This window comes from Paralichthys olivaceus, chromosome 11 (genome assembly GCF_024713975.1).
Source record: "Paralichthys olivaceus isolate ysfri-2021 chromosome 11, ASM2471397v2, whole genome shotgun sequence".
NCBI classification, from domain to species: Eukaryota; Metazoa; Chordata; class Actinopteri; order Pleuronectiformes; family Paralichthyidae; genus Paralichthys; species Paralichthys olivaceus.
This window is the reverse complement of record NC_091103.1, coordinates 19,048,892-19,061,132: the sequence shown is the minus strand read 5'-3', so window position 1 is coordinate 19,061,132 and position 12,241 is coordinate 19,048,892.

Genomic DNA, 12,241 nt, shown 5'->3' with positions numbered 1-12,241 from the left:
CAGCGTATCACCAGGGCAACACACAGAGACAAACAACTATTCACACTAACTCTACAAATGATCTATCCCCAAACTGTATGTCTTTGGACTGTGAAGGAAGCCGGGGTAACCAGAGAAAAACCTGAGTGGACACGATGGGAACATGCAAACTCCAAACACAAAGGCTGCTAGCCAAACCAAGATTCAAACCAAGAAGCTTCTTGCTGTGAGGAACCGTCTCTCTGTCTTCATGATATCACAAAATTGATATCTCACTGTTTCCTCCTTTGCTTCAGACGGATACAATAAATAATTCCAACACAAGAGGGATTTGTTCTGTGAATATAAACAACTGTTGTTTGGGGGCATTTGCAGAAATATCTGATGATCGTTTTTCTTTGGAGAACGGTCTCGAAAAGGTATGAAATGTCGTGTATTTGTTTCCCCCCTACAATTTCCGCTCATGGCATCCAAAGCAGATTTAGGATTTCGGCGGTGTGAGGTTGTGCAATATGTCACCATTCATTAGTATTCCCCTACAGCGACATATATCTTATCTTATGCAACCGTGCTGTGTTCACCCGCTGTACACCTATAAACACAAGTATGACTTCTGTGCAGGACAGGAACACGATACATTGCGAACTAGGAAAAAAATGCAGTCACATTTTTCTCAGAACCATCTACTAGTATGTAAAAATTACATCTTAGGGACAGGGTTGCTTTAAGCATGTGTCATTTCAATGTTTAGAGAAACGTTTAATCCTTTCATATCAGTGTGTATCTGGCCATATACTATATAACAGGTACAGCACTGTCATGGTGCATGAAGAGATTTCACACAGTCTCAACCATCGTTGCCACATTTAATTGCTCAAAAGAGTCGCTATGCTGTTAAACCAAAACAGGATTTAACATCAATTGATCTTCCCCCTCATGCTTTACACTGACATCCTTTACCAGTGAATGTATCCTATAAAGGCACTAACAAGCATGAGTCCGTATTGCTATTCACATTCTTTTTGCACGGCGCTGCACAGTTTGACTGATATGTCTTTCAATGCCGCCTATTAAGACGTTATCTGTCAGAAGTGAGCGAAACTCAGCATCTTTTAAAAAAAAGTGGTAACTCTGCATTGTCTTTCTTTGAATGTTTTAGCACCCACAGCCTTTCAAAGAACGAAAATGTTGACGAGAGTGATAAATAAACGTCTGCGTGTGTTTCACATGGAGGTTTTGAAGGAACATTTATTTCACCGTAAAGATGCCTTATACAAGCAGAGAAAAATCCGCCTGTGAAAATGTGTCACGGCATGTATACATTATATTAACAAACATGTAACTTGAAAGAGAGAACAGTTTTATTTTCAGAGTTTGATCCCTGGCAGAGATTGAGCTGTGATGATATTGGTCAGGGGGAGTGAACGTATCAGTGAACGTATCATAGTTGGTGCTGCATCACAGTAGCCATTGAATAGTGAATGATCAGTCCCTGGGGAAATTAATGGGGTATCACAGCAAACAGGCTCTATCACAAGTCTGCTTAAAAAGGCAGAGGCAGGAAAGAGGCGAGGGAAAAACAGGAGGCTTGATCACTGAGCGCACTTAGAATTATCTATTGAAGTTGCAGAGCTGCAGGTGCCAAAGGCTCAACAACACCTCCTCTCTCTCTCTCTCTCTCTCTCTCTCTCTCTCTCTCTCTCTCTCTCTCTCTCTTACTGTGTATAATCTTGACTCCTGTGCGGAAAGAGCAATGACAGCTGTTTAACCTGAAGCGCTATTGTCCAACTGTGGGAATTGTGGATAAAGGCCTGTCAATGTAGAGACAAAGTCGCTGCAGTCGCCCTGTGAATTCATCACATTCACTATTCCACTATTAAATATCAAGTATGGAGGCTGAACAGATGCTCCTAAACTCACATTTTGCCTAACATGCAAGATCCCTGAACAAAAGCATGCCCTGCAAGGAAGAGGAGAGAGCTTGAAACCAATAATATCAGATACTTTTTCCTGTGTTGAGGGCGTTTTAATGGCCAATACAGTTTGCGGGGAAGCCTGAACAGGCTGCCTCCCTGTTGGACAGCTGTACTAATGGAATCATGCATAGTCTCAATTAGCCAAGTCCCAGATCTGCTCTAAGTGCCAGGTGGAAACAAGATATTGTGAACTCACAATTTCATTCCTCTACTGCGGCCTAACTAGAAAACACAGAAAAATGAATTAGTTTCAAGCCTAAAGGCAAATAGAGACCACATCATTAGAAAGGTACATTAAAATCAAGCCTAATGATTGTTATGAAAAAATCCTATGCATACAGTATGAATCAACCTTAGCTTAGAGGTGAGCAGTGGATTTATTAACATATACAAAATCTGCATCGTCAGGGAAAATTGTGCAACATGGACAATAAATTGCAGCATGAATGGATGAGCTTGAATGACACGTTTGTTTTCTGCGCAGCACTAAAGACACTGAATACAGCCTGATGCAAACTGAAATTTGTTCGTGATCATTTTCTGTGGGATAAAACCACCACTTAAAGCATTTTGTGACAGCAGGTGATGCACGACTAAGCCATCACCACCTGGAGGCTCTGGAGCAATGTGCCAAACGACCATCAAAGAAAGAGCGGTGTTGGGTTTGGGCCAGGATGTTTAGTCTTTACAAGGTGTAGATGAATGTCTGTGGAAGAGATTTGTCTCGATTATAGCTGTCGTTTTTTCAGATCCCTTTTTTGTGTCAATTTCCTCCAAGATTTAAGATACAAACAGAAACAAAGGGCTGGTTGGCACAAAGTCATATAAATGAATAAAAAAGCAGAAGTTTGAGGTAGAGCAGGTTCTCCACTGATTGTGAGGTTCATATCTCAATCCTCAGCCCTCTTGACACCATGTCCTTAGGGACGCCAGCATATTGCATGCAAAACAACAAAGTTCTTTGGATGTAAGCACAATATTACACGCGCTACAATTTAAGAAAGTATGTACAAACAGACATAGCACATGAAAATATAAATATTATATGTACAACACATGCAAATAGTTAATGAAGTCTGCTGCTCATCAGTGGTGATGGAATGTCACAAAGCATTTAACTGCAGACACGTTCATCACTTATTCAGGTTGCCTGGAAACATTTCCGGAGTGGTTTGCAGATCGTTTCTGTATTTGCATGTGTTGTGACTTTTTGCAGCGCATTTGTCATCAAACTGATGAAGTTGTTTTCTTAATTTGCACCTGTTTTTTCTATTTGCATCTGTTTTTCAATTTTCAGCTCTCTCGGTCACAGTGATCCCATTTGTAACTCAGTAAAGTGACTGCACCCACAGAAACTGAACTGGTAAAATTTTTTATTTTAATGTCCTTTCATCTGTTTATCTGATTTGATGTGGTACTGATGAGTCGAAGGCAATTTTCCACTCTTGGTGGACAATAAAGTTCTATTCATTCATTCATTCATCACAGCATGCAAATAGTATCTGTGCCATATTGTAATTTAATAAAGTGAAGTAAAGTTAGAGGTTTTTTTAGGGACCGTCAGTAAACCGAGAGGAGAACTAACAGTAGGGGGCGGTATATACAGCCTGGAGCTGCTCCACATGTTGGAGCAGCAGCTTCAGAATTATGGACTAAAACAAAAGTCATGGGACAAAACAAAGGTGAGACCTGACGTATATGATTATTTTGTTTTTGACGTGAACTTTACTTTAGCTCTTGTTCAGCTGCTGCTTCAGTGTTGGTGACAGAAAGTTTCCTCTGGACTCTGGGTTTGTGTTGTTAGCATCAAGTAGCATGTTTGTGTTGGCAGCTTTGTGGCCATGTTCAGTTTGTGTGTTCGGTGTTTGAATTGTGTCTGATTTATGGTGTTATGGTTGTTATGGGCGTTTAGCAGAGTGTCTATTGGTTCTAATGAGGTGTAGCATCGCCATATCTCCTACATGAGACCCCATCACTGTCTGGTATGTTTACCTGCGACCAGGTGAGTTTCAAGAGGTTAAAGAAAACATTAGACATGAGTGGCAAAATATGAACTAGTTAATTCTGATCTTTATGAATTGGACTTTGAACTATAGGTCATTTTCTGTGTGGACTCAAACTGAACTAAACCCACATCATGCTTAAAAACCCAGTGAACTCTGTAGATTACATATTGTTCATCAGTAAGGGTGTAAATATATCAATGCCAATCATACAGCATTATTATGTGTCAAAGAATTCAATGTGTATTTTAATTCATTCCATTTCATTTAATTGTTATAATCACACAAAATCTTGTGTCAATGCAGAACATTCGGTACAGTCCTGTAACCCTACATCTCCTCCTTGAAAGCTCCTTCAAATGCGATTCTTCATAATGAACCCGATACTACTTTAAAATCAAGGAAGTCACGTGGCCCAATAATCAAGGTCTGAACCGGCCTGTGAATTTGGAGAATCGTTCCACCCCCACTCATCAGTGAACAGCTCTGTTTCACCCCACTGAACACAAGTAATGCATAAATCAGCATCTGCCCTGGGGGTTGACTCACCCTCCACCCCTGAGTGTTCCCTTGTGATTGAAGCTGCTTTGACATTCACCTGCCTGCCCTCATGGGTGAAGTAACAGACCAGTAGCTCTAACCTTTACTCAACCAGTGATTTAGCCTGCCTGTCCGCACTGATAACACACTCTATCAGAGTCGGCTGGAGAAGAGGAGATGAGGGTTGCTCGGTGGTGCCGCTGTGCTCAGGTAGGGCCTTTGGTCACTGCCACCCATCCTCTGAGTGTTAACCGCCATCCACCGTTTATCTCAGCCTTGGTAGCCTCTATTCCTCACATCCACTGAACACTAGCACTCGTCTATTCTGCAGCATAAAACCCTGTTGAAGAACCTTGAAACTCACCTACATGGACTCATACAATGGCAGCCCCCAGATCCATCTAGTCAGATACCCTATCACTCACTCTTAAGCTCGAATCGCTTCATCTATGGCGTGACTGGGGTTTCACTCTGATTGAATGCTGTCATTTTGATGAGATTACTTTTTTTGGCTTAGAGATGAAACGCTTGAACATTTCAGACATCTTCTAGACTCCACATTCACAACAGCTTTAACTCAAGCAACAATGGCTCAGCGATAAGCTGCATGACTAATTTCTGTCTGCATTCTGCATTTGAGCACAATAATAAGGATCCAGTGTTTTATATCGCAGGCCTTGATGTGCTCTGCTCCAGCTCGAACAGTGATGGACTAAATTTGTCATCACCAATTACAGTGCTAAAATGGAGTTTGTGAATAATATCTTATATAACCTAATAAAAATGTCATACATTATTAAAGCTGTTAGACAATAAACACATTTTTTAAAATTGGACAGTCAGGTGAACAGAAAACACAATTAAGTGAACTGGTAATGTTGTAAAACTTTGGCTATGACAAAATGAGCTTCGTAACATGAAGCTAAGGATTTTCAATCAAGAGTCAAAACTTGTTTGACGTTAAGACTTTATGTCACTCCATATTTTCCATGCAAAACATTGAATATAAATATTCATTCAACCGGTATATGTCATCAGTTATTCTCTTTCAGTTTCTCTCTTGAGCTTCCTGCCTTGCAAATGAGGTGCATTAGCACATATCTGTGAAGTTTGGAAAAGTCTCAGGGCTTCTGTTCCTGATGACGGGGGACTTTTACTGAACAATCATCACCTAATAATGTGGCGCTTGTGCATTCAGCATGGAAAGGTGTTTAAGTGAATGGGCATGCAGCATTTCCCCCACTGACAGATGTTCTCTGAATCTGTGCTGTGAGTGATTATGTTTGTCAGGACGATGGTGTGTTTGCCAAGCACTGGAGAGTGAGATTGGGAAGTGAGAATAGACGCCCAAGATAGACAGCTGCAGCACTGTGTTGATTGCCACTTCCTCTTTCAAGATTTGAAATTGAGTTTCTCGGGTAAAAAAAAATAAAAAGAGTCTCCGCCTATTGCATGTCTGGTGCTCGTCCTGCTGCACTGCCAATCAAAGCAGTGTCCACCTCATATCACTATGCCAATGCTTTAGTGGCTAAACAAGCTTCATTGCAAAAGCAACACAGACGGAGCCCTTCGTCTCCACACCAAGATGCTCCGGCTGCTCTCGCTCGTCCTGTGACTGAAGAGCCGTGATAGGACAGAAGAGATCAGTGGTCCAGACAAACAATACTATAAAACGCTTGTGTACGTGCAATCAGACTCTGTTGCTCTTGTAATAGAGTAACAAGTCTCTCTTGTAATCAGCCTCTCTTTGCCTGCTGTTCTCATCAAAATTCTTTTGAATGCTCTGTTGCCATGGTACCTTGAAAAATCTGCTGCTGAGATTTTTTTTTGTCTTCCTGGTATAGCACTTCTCATATTTCTGTCTGCTAACCTCACAGACGAAAACACTTTGGAACAAATTGAGACAAAATGTGTACATAATGTAAAAACAGATTGTTTGGGGTTGAGGGAAAAAGAAAGACACTTAAAAAAGTGTTCTGCTGATTTCCCGCTGCTATATGTTCTTTGAATTAATTCAGTTTTAATCCAAACACTGTAAGAAATATGAGGGTTGTGAAATTGCTCTCATCAGGACAGTCAGGATCAGGGCCAGTGGTTGAGATCATAGTCACATCACCAGAGCCATGCATACAGATCTAATGATGTAAAATCTACAGGTAGGTGCTCCCTGACTTTTGCACCACATTGCATATGCATAGGTTTTTGATGGGAATGCCCAGTTTAACTTTCTAATCTTTCTGTAAAGTATGCATTTCACAAATACAATTCGATCACATATAACCTGCTGTCTATATCCTTTACCTGTCTGAAACCCGCCATTATACATCAAGAGGGCAATGAGTCAAAATGAATATATTATCTTTTGAAGATAAGATTTCACACTTCATACCTAACACCAGACTGTCTGTGTTAAGATGTACTTAGCATTGATAATTAACCCCTGACTCTCTCTCTCCTTTAACTCTATGCAGCATTTTAGACTCTTTCAACTTATTGTTTTGGTTTTTACAGAGTTAGTATTGTGGTTCTCTCTCGCTGCCGTCATTAATCCTGTATTCAGGCGCTGCAAGCATCTTTTTTATTTCATCAAAAATACTCGGTACACTACCTAGACAGCACCAAACAGCAGTCAGTCACAGTGAGCAACTAGCCAGCAGATTCCATCAGATATTTTCCTCAAAAGTTTGGTGTGACTCAGAGTGCTAAATGGAGAATTAACATTAGTCAAGGAGCCAATACTGAATGCTAATGTACCAGCTGGATGTGTAAATAAGCAACAGCAATGACTTGATGAAGTGCTAATATGACAGTGTTGTGTTTTCTGCTGGTGCTGCCCCCCCCCCCCCCCCCCAAAGGGGCCAAAAACATCAATGAATGCAGTCACCTCATGAAACCACTGCATCAAATTACACACACTCATAAATCACTCCCTTTAACATGCCTTTTTTCATCAACACACATGAATTATCTTGGGAAAATTCTGTGAAAATGTTAAATATGCTGTCTCGCAATTTCCTGCATCTGCAGCCTGATCCGGATCCACACTTACATGTTATGGGTTCTTCTCTGACCCATGCTGCATCCTTCCAACGAGCTTCCTGCTAATCCTTCCTGTAGTTTTTGTGTAATCTTGCTCAAAAACAAACACACAAACCTAAACCAAACCTGTCCTCCTTAAATAAAATATTACTTTTGTTATGCTATGAGTTGAGATAACACCATGTTTTTAAACAAAGGTTGAATGTATTTAGCTGTGTGAGCTTTTAAAAAAATCCAATACAAGTTGAGAAACTTTTGCTTGCTGACGTGCTGACTGAAGTGCATCTTTATGTTTAAGGGGTAAAAAAAACAGTGTTGCACCCTTTCAGGATCAAAAGATGCTCTCATGGAACAACAGACAAAGCTTTAATGTCAGAAACCCTCACTCTCAGTGTTCATCAGGATTACATGATAACTTGCACTCTGTGATGAAGGTATTCAGTAATATCCTAGATGCCTATAGACTTAAATGGCTCTATAAGAGAAATACAGAATTTTTTCTAAGACTGCAGACATGCAGAGACTCATTAGCTGTAAAACAACAGATGTGATGGATGATTTCATGGCGCGGTGGAAAGTGAAAGTAAGTGCTGAAATACTGAGTTACTGAGTGCAGGAGCTCCATTAAGAGATAAGGTGTCAAAACTCTTTAAAGAGGCCAGACATCCCATGTCTGCTTTTTCTTTTATTGCCATCAAAAAAGGTGTCTCTTGGTCCAGGAGGACGTGATTTAAATTTCATTAGAAAATAGAGAGAGAGAGAGAGACCTTTTGGATTGTAACCCAAGAATAAATTGGGAACCTGATTTTTGAATATATCCTGCAGCTCTTTCAATATGATACAATGTCAGACCCTTAATTATGTTTTGTGATATATATACTTTTTAATATTTTTTAAAAACTGGCATCTACGAGGTTATTTAAATGTCCCTGTGAATTAACTATACATGTAATCTTGTAAGACTAGTGAAAGCTTCAGCAGCTAAAAAAAGAAGGCCATTTGCTCTTAAAACTTTGTCTTGTGTTCCTACACAGCAGTGTAGAATTCGTTTCAGGCGAATAAAGACAAACTTGGAGAATTGCTTGTACCTAACACTTCTCCAGATGGCCTATGGCTATCTTTAAGAATTTCCCATACAAGGACACATACTGAAGAGCCCTTAAAGCTGCCAAGTAGCACTTATTTTATTTGGAATGGGCCGGCCAAGGCTGACACACAAAGCGCACAGGAAACATGAAAGAGTGATTGTTCTTGCGTGACTGGTAGGAGAGGAATAATGTATAACACTGTGTCATTTGAGACACAGGTATAGCGTGAGAGCGACCCAACATTCTTGCAGAGGCAACAGAAAATGCAGAGGATCCTTGTGGTGTGCCGCACATATTCCTCAGCCTGTAAATGCCATTTTATCATAACTTACCAGATGCACTGTGCTCTTTTGATTATGTTCCTTTGATCCTACCCAGATCAGGAGACAAACCAAACACAACAGAGAAACACTAAGGGCTTTCATGTATGCTGAATGTACCCGGTACAGGCCAATCTGAGATAAAACTCCACTTGTTTATTCTCTCGATTCACTACTCCATGTCTAAATACAACGCTGATAAACCGACGAGAGACCCTTATTACATCAATGGTGCTAACACACTGGATGGTAAGATGGAGGCTGAAGAGCACTTTAATATGAACTTACACTGTGAGGGAGAGAGCAATAATGTACAGTGTCTGATTCAGCTGTATAAACAAGACTGATCTAATCCATTACAGAGCTACTGCAGTCATGTTGCTATTCCTGAAGACAATGAATTACTGTCTCTGTCACTGCCATAGGCTGCAAAAAGACCGACGACACGGCAGCTCCACAAAAGTAAAGCCAATCTTGATCTCCTCCTGGTTGCTGGCTGCAGTATAGATCATAAACCCCGAACTCATCCATGTTAATTAATGGGACATGGACCAAACTGAAAACTCAAAGTGCACATGGTTTTAATTGGTTTGATTTTAATTAGTCATTTGATACTCTATGCCATTTACCCATTTACACCCAGATTCAAACAATGTGTATGTGTGCAGCACTTTCTCTGGCTTTGAACCACCGACCTTCTGGTTAGTGGACGACCCGCTCTGTCTCCTGAGCAGCAAACACGCATATCAATAATAATATCAATAACACACCTCCAAACCCTAATCGTATCAGGGCAGACTGGCGTAGTTGCATGACAGCGTTTGCTCCCGGGATATTTTAGCTTCTTTTTTTTGTACAATGATAGCAAATGGAGATGTGTCCTTTATCTTTTTATGCAGCCTATGGTCACTGCACTGTTTTAAATCCCAAGTCAAAGTGCATGGACATGCAAGACCACTTGCTGACACGTTGAACTGATGGAGCATCACATTTGAGGCCCTCGGGCATGTGCAGCTGTGTTTCAATTGAAACAGGCCTCTATTGACATGCAAGAAATAATTTACCCACATAAAAATATACTGCAGCACAAAGGAGGTGTTTTTCTTTATTTTACAGTGAAGATATTTATCATTTGAAATAATATTAAACTCTCCATTTGAAACACTGGTCTCAGATTATGGAGTTCTTTGCAGTCGGTACATTTTAATCTGTTGGAAGCTCTGCTCTCCTTCACCTGACACTCGGTGGTCTCCCCCTCTTATCTCATGATAACACCACTGGGGTGTTTCCCTCATCTGCAATGTATTCTCCCTATCGATCACTGTCTTTACAATCAGGTAGGCCTGATTTATCCTCTTCGACCTGCTGTTGCCTTCTAAATCTTCCTCTGTGTGGCCATAACATTTCAACAAATGTTGTTAAAATGGCAGTTACCATACATATTTTATTGCGGCCTGCATTTTCATTCTGAACTTATGACTTTTGTGGTAGCCTATTGTTCTCTATCAGTATAGCTATATTTTAACTAGTCTATTTTCCCTGCAGGTGATGTAAAAACTTAATAAAGTAAAATATATTAAGCTATTATTCTGATCCTAACAAAAAAAACTCTGCATATGCTACTAACATTATATTATAGAAATAACTCTATTCATTGTTATTAACTATTGATGGTTTATCTCGCCAACACTGTTAGTAGCTGTCAAAACTTGACCATAGCAACCACTAGCCTGCTCATCAGACTGCATATTTCACCTCTGAAGGGATTTACCATTACAAATATATTGTTAAAGTGGTGGTGGGGCCCATTTGGACTGCAGGGGCTGCAGGGGAATACTTTATGACACAGTATTGCTTTTATTGTTAATTTCATTTCACGGATTTGTTAGAGCTGAAACAAAACACATTGTGCTATTCAATGCAGTTGCTTAGAAGGGGCTATGCTTCTGTTTCCAAATTTAAAATGCTGTTATTATAATTAAGGTAAGTGTTTGGATTATTTTGAGCTGTCCATTATGTTGGAGTGCACAAAATGCTGTTCAGTTTAAAGTCTGGAAATATACAAATATTGATACAAACTTTAATTTTTTGCCTCCCCCCCTCTTTTAATTATGTATTGTTTTTTTTTAACACAGGTTAAGGCCTCATATTAGCTCTTAACACAGGGCCCTAGAAACTTAAGCCCTCTGCTCTCAGGGCTCAACCAGGGAGTCACTGTCCGTAATAGAAATTGATCCAAGCAATTTGTAAAACCAGTCACAAGGGCGACTGTGTTATGTCAGAAATGCCTTTTCTATGTTGATAGTACAGTCACTGTGTTCACCTGAACCTAAATTGAGCAACCTCTGTGTGTGATATGTTCCAGGTCATTAAGCAGCACCTCTGAGGGTATTAGTGCTGGGTGGTGTGGATCTGAGTGCAGACCCCCACCCTTCGCTCTCTGCTTATAATTTGCAATGGGCTATAGGCAAGAGCTAGATTCTTTATCAGAGTGGATGGGTCAGACTGACCTAATATGCTGTTATGCTTTCAAAGACTAGTGTGCACTGTGCAGTAATTTCATCACTTTTTCGAGTGAAGACAGTTAAGATGGACAATATCCCTCAATATCACACTAATCAATCACTTTTACAGCGCATTACTATGAGAGGGAGCTTCGCCCCATGGAGTGCAGTCAGATATAAATAGCAGATTGGCTTCTTTCACGGCTCTTTCTCAATTCCCTTTAGTATTCGCTGCATGCATCCTATGCACTCACCCATCTCATGAACACACATGCTCATTCACATCGGGCTCAGTGCGATCACATGATGAAACTTAAGCTCTATACACCAGGTTCTGTGGCACAGTGACATTTTACGGGATCTGCATCAATTCAATAAGCACAAAACTAGTTTTCAGGCTGCATTTTAGCCTAAACTCAGCCAGTTTCAACCCATTTCAAGATAACTGTGCAGTGAGTATTTGCTGAGTAACAGTGAAGTGGGTAGAGTTTGGTGGAAATGACGCCCTTCGAAAGAGAAGACAGAGTCTTTGTGAGTGCCCCCCGAAATTAGTTTGTGTCGTGTTTCCCTGATCCATTTATAATGCCCTGGCCGTAATCCGCCTATTATAATGTGCCCTTTAATTACAACAGGCTGCTGCTCTTGTAGTAAGAGTTAAACATCAGATTATTGTGCCACCTGTCATGTTGTAGCTGTGAAACTAAAGGATTATATGAAACCTGCAGCTACAGAAGTTAGATATCAGAAAAGCATGCAGAAGAATATAAATATTCATATAAACTTTTGCCACTT